Source organism: Lycium ferocissimum, chromosome 11, assembly GCF_029784015.1.
Source record: "Lycium ferocissimum isolate CSIRO_LF1 chromosome 11, AGI_CSIRO_Lferr_CH_V1, whole genome shotgun sequence".
Lineage (NCBI taxonomy): Eukaryota > Viridiplantae > Streptophyta > Magnoliopsida > Solanales > Solanaceae > Lycium > Lycium ferocissimum.
In genome coordinates, this window is record NC_081352.1 from 1357946 (window position 1) to 1372020 (window position 14075).

Below are 14075 nucleotides of genomic sequence, written 5' to 3' on the forward strand. Positions count from 1 at the left end.
AATCGGACGAGATATTATATATGTATGGATATGTATGGAAAAATTCTTAAAAAGCTAAGCATGCACGACATTCACCTTAAAAGGGCATTCAAAGGCATAGGTTGATCTTGTTTATATTACTTTATCCCCATACGTTCATTATATTAATTTTCCATGTTCGGTATTTCTTAATATGTTACTATTCATGCCTTACATACTCAGTACATTGTTCGTCATGCGCGTCCGCTCTTGTGGATATTTGCGTTCGTGCCGTGGGTGTAGATAGACGAGACAAGGATCTTCCAAAGTAGGCTGCCTTCGGTACCGATTCGATTGGTAAACTCCGTCTCTTCTCGGAGCAACTACTTAGAGCCTAGATATATATATATATATATATGTATGGTTTTGTTCGGGGTATGGCGGGGCCACATCGACTTGTATACTTCTGTCATGTTCATAGAGGCTTTGCAAACAGTTCCTGTGTACAGCTTAGTCATAGTGTGACGATAGTAATGTTGGCATTATGGGTCCAATGTATATAAACGTATGCATGATATTATGTTCGCATTTAGCCTCTCGATCCTATTGTTTCCATTTGGGACACGAAGGATGTAAGTTATAAGTTGGTTCGCTCGGTTTCCGTACGGTGTCGGGTGCCAATCACGCCCTACCAAGGTTGGGGTGTAATAGTACCATCCTTGGATTATTGAAGAAACATAGTTTGTTTGCTAAATTTTCTAAGTATGAGTTCTGGTTAGAGTCTGTAGCATTCTTGGGTCATGTAGTGTCCAAGAAGGGGATTATGGTTCATTCACAAAAGATTGAGGCTGTGAGGGGTTGGGTGAGGCCCACTATGTTACCAAGATTCGTAGTTTTGTGGGTTTGGCCAGTTATTACCGTCGTTTTGTGAAGGGTTTTGCTGCTATTGTTTCATCCTTGACCAGATTAACTCAAAAGGATGTTCCCTTCCAGTGGACGGATACTTGTGAGGAGAGCTTTCAAAAGCTCAAGCTTCTTTTGACCACAGCCCCGATCCTAGCCTTACCTGTGGAAGGCAAGGACTTCGCGGTCTATTATGATGCTTCCCGTATGGGTTTGGGTATGGTGTTAATGCAGGAGGGTAGAGTGATAGCTTATTCTTCCAGTCAGTTGAAAGTTCACGAGAAGAATTACCCTACCCATAATTTGAAGTTGTTGGCCGTAGTCTTCACTTTGAAGCTTTGGAGGCATTACTTGTACGGTGTCCATTGTGAGGTTTTCACCGATCACCGTAGCCGTCAGCATGTGTTTACTCAGAGGGATCTCAATTCTAGGCAGCGCCGATGGATGGAGCAGTATTATGACATCTCTATTCTGTATCACCCTGGTAGAGCCAATGTGGTGGTCAATGCCTTGAGTTGCAAGGCAGTGAGTATGGGGAGTTTAGCTCGATTGGTTATTTTCGAGCGTCCGTTAGCCATAGAGGTTCAGACTTTGGCCAACAATTTCGTCCGCCTGGACATCTCGACCCCGGGGAGGATTTTGTCTTTTATAGAAGCATGATCATCATTATTGGATTAGATCAAGGCTCATCAGTTTGAGGATTCTCAATTGAGCAAGACCCGATATAGGGTGTCGAGAGGTGAGGCCAAGGAGGTCGTTATTGATTTTGAGGGCATTCTGAGGATTAAAGGACGCGTATGCGTTCCGCGTGTTGGTGACCTGATTTAATTGATCTTATCTGAGGCCCACAGCTCTCGCTATTCCATTCATCCGGGAGTGACTAAAATGTGCCGTGACTTGAGACAGCACTATTGGTGGCGCCATATGAAGAGGGATATAGTTGATTTTGTGGCTAAGTATGGAAATTGTCAACAGGTAAAGTATGAGCACCAACGACCCGGTGGGGTGTTTCAGAGGATGCCCATTCCCGAGTGGAAGTGGGAGAGGATTACCATGGATTTTGTCATGAGTCTTCCAAAGACCCTTGGCAAGTTTGATTCTATTTGGGTGATAGTGGATCAATTGACTAAGTCCGCTCACTTTGTTCCGGTTCAGGTTTCTTATACCGCGGAGAAGTTAGCCAAGATGTATATTTAGGATATTATGAGATTACATGGGATCCCTATTTCTGTTGTATCTGATCGGGGTACTATCTTCACTTCCTGATTCTGGAGAGTGTTCCATGATGAGTTGGGTACGCGATTGGACTTTAGTACAGCTTTCCATCCCCAGACCGATGGCCAGTCCGAACGGACTATTCAGGTGCTCGAAGACATGTTGAGAGCATGTGTTATTGATTTTGGTGGTCATTGGGATCAGCACTTTCCCTTGGTGGAGTTTGCGTACAACAACAATTATCATTCGAGTATTGGTATGGCGCCGTTTGAGGCCTTATATGGTAGGAAGTGTAGATCTCCGATTGGTTGGTTCGATGGGTTCGAGGCTTGACCTGGGAGCACAGATCTATTGAGAGAGTCCCTTGATAGAGTGAGAGTTATTTAGGAGAGACTCGTGGCGGCTCAGAGCCGGCAGAAGATGTAGATGGACTGAAAGGTTCAGGATTTGAAGTTTGCTATTGGTGATCAGGTTCGGTTGAAGGTTTCACCCATGAAGGGTGTTTGAAGGTTTGGTAAGAGAGGCAAGTTGAGCCCTAGATACATTGGCCCGTTTGAGATCGTGGATTATATAGGCGATGTAGCTTATGAGTTAGCATTGCCGCCAGGTTTCGCGGGAGTTCACCCGGTTTTCCATGTTTCGATCTTTGAAGCGATACCATGCCAGCGATACCTACATTATCCGTGGGGATTCTATATTGCTTGATGATAATTTGACTTACGAGGAGGAGCCTATCGTGATCTTGGATAGGCAGGTTCGAAAGTTGAGATCCAAGGAGATTGTACTTGAAAGTCAATGGAAGCTTAGTCCCGTGGAAGAGGCTACTTGGGAGACTGAGTCTGATATGCGTTATTCCCAGTTGTTCATTGATTCAGGTATTTTCCTACTTTCCTTATTTACTTGCTCGAAGACGAGCAACGGTTCAATTGGTATCTGATGTAACGACCCGCTTGGTCGTTATGGCTCTTTTGCCACTTCCGCTACTTCCGAGCATTGATTAACTCACTTTTGACCCGAGGTTGACTTTTAGGCAAACAGACTTTTTTCGAAGTTTCATCAACTCCGAGAGGTCCGGATGATTGCTTAGAACTTTTATGTATGATTGGCACGATTCCCAATGCATTTTGGTGCTTTTCGGGACTTTAGATGTGAAACGGGAAGTAGGCACCAGTGGTTGACTTGGTCAACGAGACCTCCGTTGAAAATTTTGAGACCACGAATGCGTTCGTAGCGTATTTTTGTATGGGTTTAGGTGTTAGGATTGTGAGAAGGTGGCCTCGGGAATAACCCGAAAATCGAATTGAAGACTTAGAGAAATTCGGGAAATCTGGTGTCTGGTGCCTAAAATGGCGGCACCAGAGCCTCCCCAGCGGCACCAGAGCTGCCCCAGCGGCACCGCTATGGCGATGTGATGACCGTTGGGGTGGTGATGGGAAATATAGACCATACATGCATTACGGCGGCGGTAACTGACAGCCGTAGCGGCGGCTGCCGTGGCGGTACTCATCCTATTTGTGGTGCTCACGGGCAATGTTATTTCATTTAATGTGTCTTAAATAAGACTTAGACCCTCATTATTTCATATCTCGGTATTGGAGCCTAGAGAAACTGTTCTTGGAGATAATTTGAAGAAGCTCGTGGAGGTAAAATTGCCCAATCCTTTACTCTTCCTTAATCACAATCATCTTAGAATTCCCCCCTTCCCTTTTACAATCCCTTAGAGTTGGAATTTGAAGAAAGGTTTTGGGAGATTTTCCCTTAGGGTCCTATATGATAAATTGATGATGTTGATGATAAAACTTGATGAATCTAAGCTTAGTAATCATATATCTTTCACTTTTAATGTTGAATTTCGGATTTCGAGACTTAGGGTTCATACCCAATTTGGGGGTTTTTACTAGAAAACAGATTAGGGAATGATTCTTGAGCTAAATAAACAATTAATGATGGTGTTATGATTACCTAGAATTCAATTTGGTATTTTACCCATGAATTTCTCGTTTTACCCTTGTGGGCCCGTTTTTCCAATTTCTAGGGTTAAAATGGACCTAATTGATATCACAGCAATATTAGTATCATTATTCATGATTTCTAATTTCGAATTCAGTTATGCTTTGACTACTTTAGTTCTGAGCTTGAAAGGAAGGGCGAGGCGATAGAGTGACTTGTCGGTGTTGCAGTTCGGCAGTCCAGGTAGGTTATGGTTTACCTTTGGTGAGACTTAGTATAGTGAATCACATATTTAGATTATAATGTCGGAGACAGCATGTGAACCTTTGGGTGTGAAGTTGGGATGGATATTGCCTTAGGTTGGGCCCTGATGTGTGTTGGGACTAGCCACCCCGTTATATGTATTTAATTGTTTAATTGTGTTAGCTTGATGCCATGTGTAGTTGGTAGATAGCGAATGTCGCTTGTTGTCCTGAATTTTGATAGGATTGACATACCCGTTGTTGGTATTTGTACTATGATACATTATTGGCGTACCCACTGTTGGTACTTGAGTTATTTATATATGTTGGCATACCCACTGTTGGTATTGTGATGTGATATATTGTTGGCGTACCCTGTTAAGGTACTTGTGCTATTGAGCTTACTTGTTGATGATTGACATATACATTGCACGCATTCTCTCATATTATCATGCATGGCCGATATCCGGTGAGGATCCGGTATAGTTGATTGAGTGAAACTGATATTTGATAAACTCTTTTACTTGAATGATTGTGAAAAAGGCCGATGTCAGAAGATCCATTCCAGAATCGTTGTTTATATGAAACTGATACTTGGTAAACTCTTTTACTTGAGTGATTATAAGGAGGTCAATGTCCGAGGTTCAATTCCCGAATCGTTGATTTATGAAACTGATATTTGACAACTCTTTTGAGTGATTGTGAGGAGGCCAATGTTCGATGGTTATATTCGGTCATCGTTGTGCATGGCTGATTCCGATGTTATCCCAGATTCGATTATAGTGCATGGGCTCTGCGGGTCCCCCAGAGTGGTGCCGGTGAGACTCCCCCTGTGAGAAATTAGCCAGGGTCCCGTCTATCTGTTTGGCAAAGATCCGGGACGGGTGACACTTAGACTTCGTGAGTCACACTGGGTTGTGCTGCCGAGACGTCGATATTTCCGTCCGGAGTACATGTGTACATCTCATTTGCATAGCATGGTATGGCATCACATTCATACCATTATTGCATTGCATTATGACTTGAGTGACATGTCGTGATGGATTGCGTTGTTGATTCTATTGTGTTGATTGTTCCAGGATTAGATACACTCAGACTTATTATATTGGGGTTAGATACTTACATAGGTGTTGATGGATACTCGGTTATGATTATATTGTTTCATGCGTGATTGGTTTACTTGTTTATCTGCGTTATTTTCTGAATTGTGTTAACTATGCTTAGTCGGCCTATGATGCCTACCAGTACTGTTGTTTGTACTGACCTGCACTTGCTGCATTCTTTTATGAATGCAGAGTATCAGGCCGATCTACTTCTCTGACTTGTGGCTGATCGATTCCTCAGCTTCTACTTGAATTTTCCAGGGTGAGTATGGCGTCCGCTGACCTCGAAGACTCTTCTGCTGCTTATGTCTTACTTTTGTTTTAAGACATGATTTGAGACATTTATGTAATATTATTTAGACCTTAGTATTCAGATTTAGATGCTCTTGTATGACCAGACCAGATATTGGGGAGGATTCATTTACTTCCGCACTTATCTATATTATATTATATCGTGAGACTTACGTCATTTACTTCTTCCACTATTTTATTATATTTATTGATTGTGAACATTGAGTTAAGAGTTCGCCTACCGAGGTGGGACTGGTAGGTACCTGCATGACCTAGGCTAAAATGGGTCATGACAAATCTTGTCAACACGGTCCAATCGTCCACGGGTCCATTGCCATTTTTGTTTTAAAAATTGGTTAAGTTAGTCAATTTTTGTCCCAAAAGTCATTATTTTTCAAATTTAAAGATGTCTCAGTATTATACAAGTATAATCAGTCCAAAAAGGCCGATTTTTCACACGAATTTTCCAAAGTCAATTTTTATGTTTTCAAAAATGATTTTTGCGACTCTAAATATGGGATAATCTTAAAGGTTCCAATAAATTATACACAAACTGAATTGAGATACAAAAATAAAATAGGATAGGGAGTTGGGCCGGCCAAGCCTAATAGAAAAATGCACGAAATAATATTTTCTACTCTGATAATGCGTTCCAATGCTTATGCCATCCATGATAGGGGTAGACTCGCTCTAGAAATGTTAGTGGGCCTCGATGGACCCACCAACGTATAGGGGTAATCACAACAAATAAGTATACATAATATTAGTAAAGTAACCGAGGATGATAATTAAATTACAAAGCCAAAAATGAATTACAATGCTTTAGGGCCAAGCCCATAATTTTTATACTCGTAAAATAGCGGACAATTTATGTAAAAGCCCATTAATTGCTAAATATAACCCTTATCAGATCACCAAGCCTAAGGACAGGCCCAGAATTGTGGCCCAAAATTATCTTCTTCTAAAATTTTCTAAATGTCAGACTGTGATATACATGATATACCACTGATATACCTACTAAAATAGAGAGCAAAACCCATGAAGGGCATACCCTCTATGCCGTACGTTCCTTGGAACTATTATATATGGATCGGGTCGTACGTTCCTCGGCACTATTATATATGGATCGGGTCGTACGTTCCTCGGCACTATTATATATGGATCGGGCCGTACGTTCCTCGGCACTATTATATGATATATGGATCGGGCTATACGTTCCACAACACTATAAGTTATATTATGACCTATGCATATCATACGCCCTCAGAGGCATCTTCGATTAAGCGTAGTTATACGTATGTATTCGTAACCGCCTTAGTGTATGAGTTCGCATCCTCTTCATGATTCTTATATATATGTTACTCTTATGCTTATATACTTGATACATTATCGTGCGACTCCCCTGTGTGCTCGGAGGTCGCGTATCATGCCCGCATGGTCTCCAGACTGGGTTGGTGATCCATCTATTAGGATGTCAGCTCAGCAGATGAAGTTGGTGCACTCGGTTTGTTCCGGAGATGCCAGGAGTCAGCATGGTCATATGTGTATATAGCTATGTACATGCATATGTTTATGGGTATGGTGGCGCCCTGTCCCAGCCACATTATGTTATGTTTGCAGTAGAGGTTTGTAGACAGTTATGTACAGTCAGATGATGTCCATACTTGAAGTTGCATTTTTCATCACAGTCGGTTATGGTAGCCTTACCAGCTCATATAGCATGTTCAGTATTTTCATACAGATGAGTCTTTCAGAGCAGTTGATATATGCATATTCCCTATGAGATATTGTGATTCACATGATGGCCCTATCGGCCCACCTATGTTCATATTCATGTCTGATGTATGTCAGGTGGTACTTCACTAGTACGGTTAAGTGCCCGTCATAGCCCTCAGTTTGGGTCATGACAGAAGTGGTATCAGAGCAGTTCCGTCGTAGGGTTGTCTACAAACCGTGTCCAGTAGAGTCTTGCTTATGGGTGTGAAGCGCGCCACACTTATAAACAGGAGGCTACAGGGCATTTAGGATGATTTCCTTTCTTTCTCATTCTAGATCGTCTTTGTAGAGCCAAGTCGTAGGATATGAATTTCCTAAATCTAACTCTGATTGTTTGCAGCTGAGAGATGATTTCTACAGGAAAAGAGATGAGTGGTTCAAGGGCTCCAGAGATAAGTTATTCTTATGAGACCGACCCATCTAAGGATATATCTTCTATAGAGACTAATCCGTTAGAGATTCAGGAAGAATCAGTAGAACAGGTGAGGAAACAGCAGATAATGGGATCCAATCTTTAGGTCTCATGTTATGAAATGTTATTTAATGAAGTAGGTTCTTCTGTGAGGCCAGAGAGGTTACAGACGGCAGAACCAAGTAGCCAAGGTTTAATGGTATCTACAGAACAGGGATCTAATGATAATGACGGCTAAGCTGACAGGATTAGTATAAGTGGTACGTTTATGAAGAATTTAAGTGTTGTTGAGCAACCTATGGATGGGAAACAGAAGGGAGAACCTCCTTATCTACCGTTATAATGATTTGTACTAGATCAAAGCTCAATAATAAGATGAAGGTAAGAGTTCCTATAGCATTGATTTAATAGTGATAATGAAATGCAAATTTGATTGATTAATTGCAGAAGGGAGTAAAGGAGCGTATGCAGAAAGAACGTCTTATGAGTATACGAACTTTTATTTAAGAGGATTGATTAACGAAGGCTTTAGGAAATAAATTTGATGTTTTGCAAGAAGGATGCCCAGATATGGCATATGAAGTAAGCTTTATTGTCTTATATCCCCTTTCATACCAATAGCCATGTGTGGCTGAGTTGTATATCGTATGTATTTTTATGGGTTTTATGGGTAGCCTGTGAGGCATTGGATGTATTTTGTGGGCTGTGTGCAGGTTTAGGATAGCAAGAATTACAGAGGAAACTCTGCCAAAATTTCTCGAAATTTAAGCTATTTAAATATATATGTGCTGCAAAGGTAATATGTCATTATAGATCAAAGGAGTTTAGTAATGGGTGGTTGAAAGAAGAATTAGCAGTGATCCTATGTGAAGAGAGAGAAATAGTAAGATGGCGCTATGCGTAAGTGAGAAAGCGGATATAGAAGTACGAGAAAGAATTAACATGTTCCCTACGAGGAGAAATTAAAAGAAGGCTCAAATGGTTAGGGAAGGTCAAGAGAGACAAGTTGTTTCGAAGGCAGTTTTCTGATCTATATATATATGAGTCGCATTGGTCTTGAGTACTAAGATTTATCTTTGAGATTTCAGGTGTTGAGTATGTTATTTCATGTGTACTAAGGTATGAGCTCATGATTATTAAGTATCAAAGGATTAGAGGTTAAACGAATCGAAGTCGGAAGAAGGTCGAGAACTGTGCAACTTGACGGGTAGATTGACGAGCCGTTAACAGGGTCGACGGTCCGCCAACCTTGCACCGTCAATCAGCCATGAGAATCAAAAGCTGCTTCAACTTGACACCTGCAAGTTGACGGTCGTCAACAGTGTTGACGCCACCGGCAAAGTTGAGGCAGTGCCAAGTTCCAAAGAAGCCTAAGTGCATATATATCACGAATTGAGGCAGTGGTTGAGCTTTTGAGATATTATATATTGACCCCTATGTTTTGTTAAGATACAATGCGGAATTTGTATGTGTATATATATATATATATAGGTTAGCAGATCACAGGTAGATTCATTGTTGACGACTAAAGTTTATATGTTTGATAGACCAAGTCCTATGGGCTCATAATAACAACATATGGTAATGAATAAGGAAAAATGTTATGTGGGATTGAGGATAAGTTAAGAGAATGAATGTATGATGAAGAGGTCATTGTAATTAACATAGAGGGAATGATGAGTAAGGAAAGAATAGGTTAATGGGTCGATAACTAAGAGCAAGATGACAAGGACAGCAAGTTAAAGGATGAGTGGAGAGTGAGCAGTGATGTTATGAAGTATTCGTGATTAAAACAAATGAAAGGAAAGGCTTAGAAAGGAGGCAGATAATTAAACGCCTACCCGCTATAATGGCTACAATAAGTATGGATGAGGAAGATACGCTCCCCGCAGGTACTTCTGTACTAGGAGAGAAATTAGCACTTTAAGATGATTGAGAGTAAGACAAGCTACCAAGGATATATGTTATGTGATTATATTCTAATTGAAAAATGAGGCGTTATAATTAGTGAATAGTTTTGTTCTCCAAATATCAGTTAAGAATGGATTTCTTGCCCCTCCTAAGTAAACTTAGCAATCACACCATACAAATGATCCCTCAGAGTAACAAAGGATTACCCATTATGGCATTGCGGAGTAATTTAGGGAAATTCCAGAAAGGGCGCAGTTCAATTCAAATTAAAGTTGTTGCCAAAGGTGAAGTTTAAGACGTTCTTGGTAATGCGCAAGGTTAACCTAGTATGTGTTTTGTTGTCTAATGAAAAAGAAGACGAGACAAGGCACAAAAAGGACGAAGCATTATTTCTATGTTGTTGGATTATTTTGAGGATTCAAGAGCTTGTTATGAATAAATGTCGAGGATAAAGGATATAAGTAAGTTGTTTGTGATGTTCTATCACGATAAGACGAAGCTATTAAGGGGAGAAGAATAAATTTGAGTGCAATAGCCAAGATTAAGATAGAATGTTTATGAGTCACAATCGATAAAAAGGGAACGATGATCATGAGTTATTTTGGATAAGATAAATTACGCTTAGAAAGGAATTAAGGTTGTGAGATGAACAAGCTTTGAAACCTTAATAAGAAATGACTGACGAAGGGAATCCCATGTTAAGAAAATGAAAACGCGAGGTGGAATCTTCAGGTGAATATTAAGACAGAAGCGAGACAACAAAGAGTGAAGCTGGGGGTATACTAAGAGACTTCCGCGAGTAACATGGTAGATGATTGGGAGAATGACGACGGAGAATTCAAATGTAAGAAAGGATTGAAAGAAGAAGTAAAACTTAGTCAATGAAACCTGTGAGGCTATTCTGAGATTCACTAATATGGCGCGACATATCCTTATTTCTCCCCTATATGAACTGTGCATCTTAGAGGTTGCAAGTACACTGGATATAGGGCTATCAGATATGCCTATAATCAGTTAACATTCGAGCGTGTTAATCCTAAAGTTGAGTTCAAGTTGCAATAAAGAGATTAGAGTTTCCCTAAATATATTGTTGTCAAAGAAAATCATAGAATGTTGATTAATAAGAGATGGTCAATGCTCGAAGGTAAGTGATGGATGGTAAGAGTGGGCCACCACAAAAAGAAGTACAAATAGCAGTATGGAATCGATGCTAAGAAAGAAAAATATACTATTACACCAAAACGTAAGCAGGCAAGGAACTGCCATACGAAGAACCTGATGTAACCATTAGCCAGTTCAAAGGAATTGATTGGCAATAGAAGGAACATTTTTTGGGAATTGCAGGGCACAAGAATGATATTTAACTTAAGAAACGAGCGAAGAAAGAATGGAACGAGGTAAATAGTAAAAGAAAGACAAGATAGATAAACTACAAAAGCGGAAGCGACAATGTCAAGTAAAGGATGTAGAATGATCCTATCACCATAGAGACAGAAGTTAGAAGAATGTGGAAGCATATCGAGCACAAAAGTGACAACTCTAAGTTGACAAAGTATACAAATTTAAGAAAGGCTACTGGCATCGAATGATGATTCAGTAAACAATGGGGTTATATGGTATCTCCAGTAAAGCATTCAAACCAATGGGTTATATTACGCGAAGGACAAACCAAGAGGAAAATTCTAGAGACGTAGCGCGAGGTGAAGGCAATGGTATCTTGAAAATATAAAAGAAAAGAGTTTCAAGGCTCGTGATAAGGATAAAGAAAGAGTGGTAAAACGGACTTTTAAATACTCAAAAGTACACTCTTCGACTTATGGCTCCCAGGTATTAAATGGTCCAGCTAGAAAAGAAAAAGGGAAAATAAGGACTGTTTGGTGTCTCGTTTGTAGCTCCAGAATAAGATAAGAAGGCATGTGATATTAGCAATTTCAATGCAAGGTGTGAGTAGAAATAAGTCAAGGAAATTATAAGAGTACGTGTAAAAGGAAAAATGAGACGAGAAGCAATGAAGATATGTCAAGTAAGGAGAACGATGGTACGATTAAACATGATCTGTCGAGAGGAAGTTATATGTATGGCAGGAATTCAACAAGAGAACTCTTGAGGAAGTATTGAGAATGCAACACTAGCTTAACATTCGAGGACGACTATTCCAAAGGGGGGAAGGATGTTACACCCCATACTTTTGTATGTAAAGTTTCAGCGTGAGTTAGTCAACGAAGACTTAAAAGGCGAGGTTGTCATTAAGGTCGTAAGGAATTATGCATGCTCATTCTTCATACATGAAATCTTGGTATCATGTTTAGTAAGTATCGGGAAGGTTGGATGTCAAGTGAATCGAACAAATTAAGTTTGTTGAAACTTTGGGAAGATTTGGCAGAATTCCGGATAGAAATTTAGGGTCAATTTTAGAGAGGCATATCTCCTAGAATATGAGGAGTTACGGAACCCATAACCTATGCAATCATAAGTTCAGCGAGTCTAATTTCCAACTCAATTGGCAGAACTGAATTTGCATATCAACGGTGGGAGTTATGAGCCGTCGAAGTTCGACGATCCGTCAATGCATACCGACGACTCGTCAACAATGAGTCGGTGGAGAATTTTTTGGAATATTATTTATTGATCCATTTCGTTTTATCCTTCATTATTTCACACACTAATAGACCCTAAATGTCCTAATACTCCCCTCAAACTTTTCTCCTAATTCCCTCCATCATCCAAATAAGATTTGAGCCCGTAAAACCCGAGACTAGTTAGCACATCATGGTAACTTGTCTTTCAATTGTGTTGGTGGTCTAGTGAACTTAAGGAAAAGTGTTGTGGTTGATGTTTTGGACTATATAACGTATGTTTTCCATCTAAGCTTTGATATTAAATGGTTCTTGAAGGATTTTAATAGTTTTAAGTTAAGGAAATTGTGATATAAAGACTACATGTTGGCATGTCGGGGTTGTTGGCTTGGTGTCCGATTTGAAGGAAGTTTTGGGATGGATTTACTTATGATTTGATTTGTAGTTCTTGATTATGTTGTTTTTGATGTTGGTATTGATGTTTGGGCTTGATTTGGAGATGGTTTGGAATGGAAATTATACGGGAAATGCTGCCCGAATTCCGTTAACTTAAGAACTAGTTTAAACTTGGATAAATGGTCTTGAATGTTGATTTGTGAACTCAGGAAAATAGGTGTGGATTAACAAGAAGACAACGAGGTATGTAAGGCTGTCCTTTCTTTCATTTTGGCATGATCTCATGATATGAACGAACAAACGTGTAAGCAAGCTTCCATATTACTATACTCTTAGAAGCACTAGGAGTACCTCAGTCTGTGATGATCCTATACCCTTTTATGATTGGTCCTTCTGTTCTTGGGTCCTGAGATTTCAAAAATTGATGATGTTAGTTCAAAAGATGTCTATCGGATTTAGTACGACCTTATGTCACTGTGAGAGTTCTAATTACTCATTGTACTTGTGCATTTCATTCATTATACATATGCATATTGACCCTTGACCAGAAGGCATTATATACGCGTATATTATATGTATATGGGGTATGGGGAAAGGGATAGGCGTTATATATGCATTACCACCTGATCAGCTGGTGCACAGTGATGATAATGATATATGGATTGGGCCGTACGTTCCTCGGCACTATTATCTATGGATCGGGTCGTATGTTCCTCGGCACTATTATATATGGATCGGGGCGTACGTTCCTTGACACTATTATATATGGATCGGACCGTACGTTCCTTGGCACTATTATATGATATATGGATCGGGCTTTACATTCCACAGCACTATCAGTTATATTATGATCTGCGCATATCATACACCCTCAGAGGCATCTTCAGTTAAGCAGAGTTATACAGATGTATTCAGACAGTAAGTTTAGCGTATGAGTTCAAATCCTCTTCATAATTCTTATGTATATGTTACTCTTATGCCTTACATACTCGGTACATTATCTGTACTGACACCCCTATTGCTCGGGGGGCTGCGTTTCATGCCCGCAGGTCTACAGATACTGGTTGGTGATCCATCTATTAGACAGTTTTGTACAGTCAGATGGTGTCCATAATTGAAGTTGCATTTGTCATCACAGTCGGTTATGATAGCCTTACCAACTCATATAGCATGTTCAGTATTTTCATACAGATGAGTCTTTCAGAGCAGTTGATATATGCATATTCCCTATGAGATAGTTTGAGTCACATGATGGCCCTATCGGCCCACCTATGTTCATATGCATGTCAGATGTATGTCGGGTGGTACTTGACTAGTACGGAGTTAAGTTCCCGTCATGGCC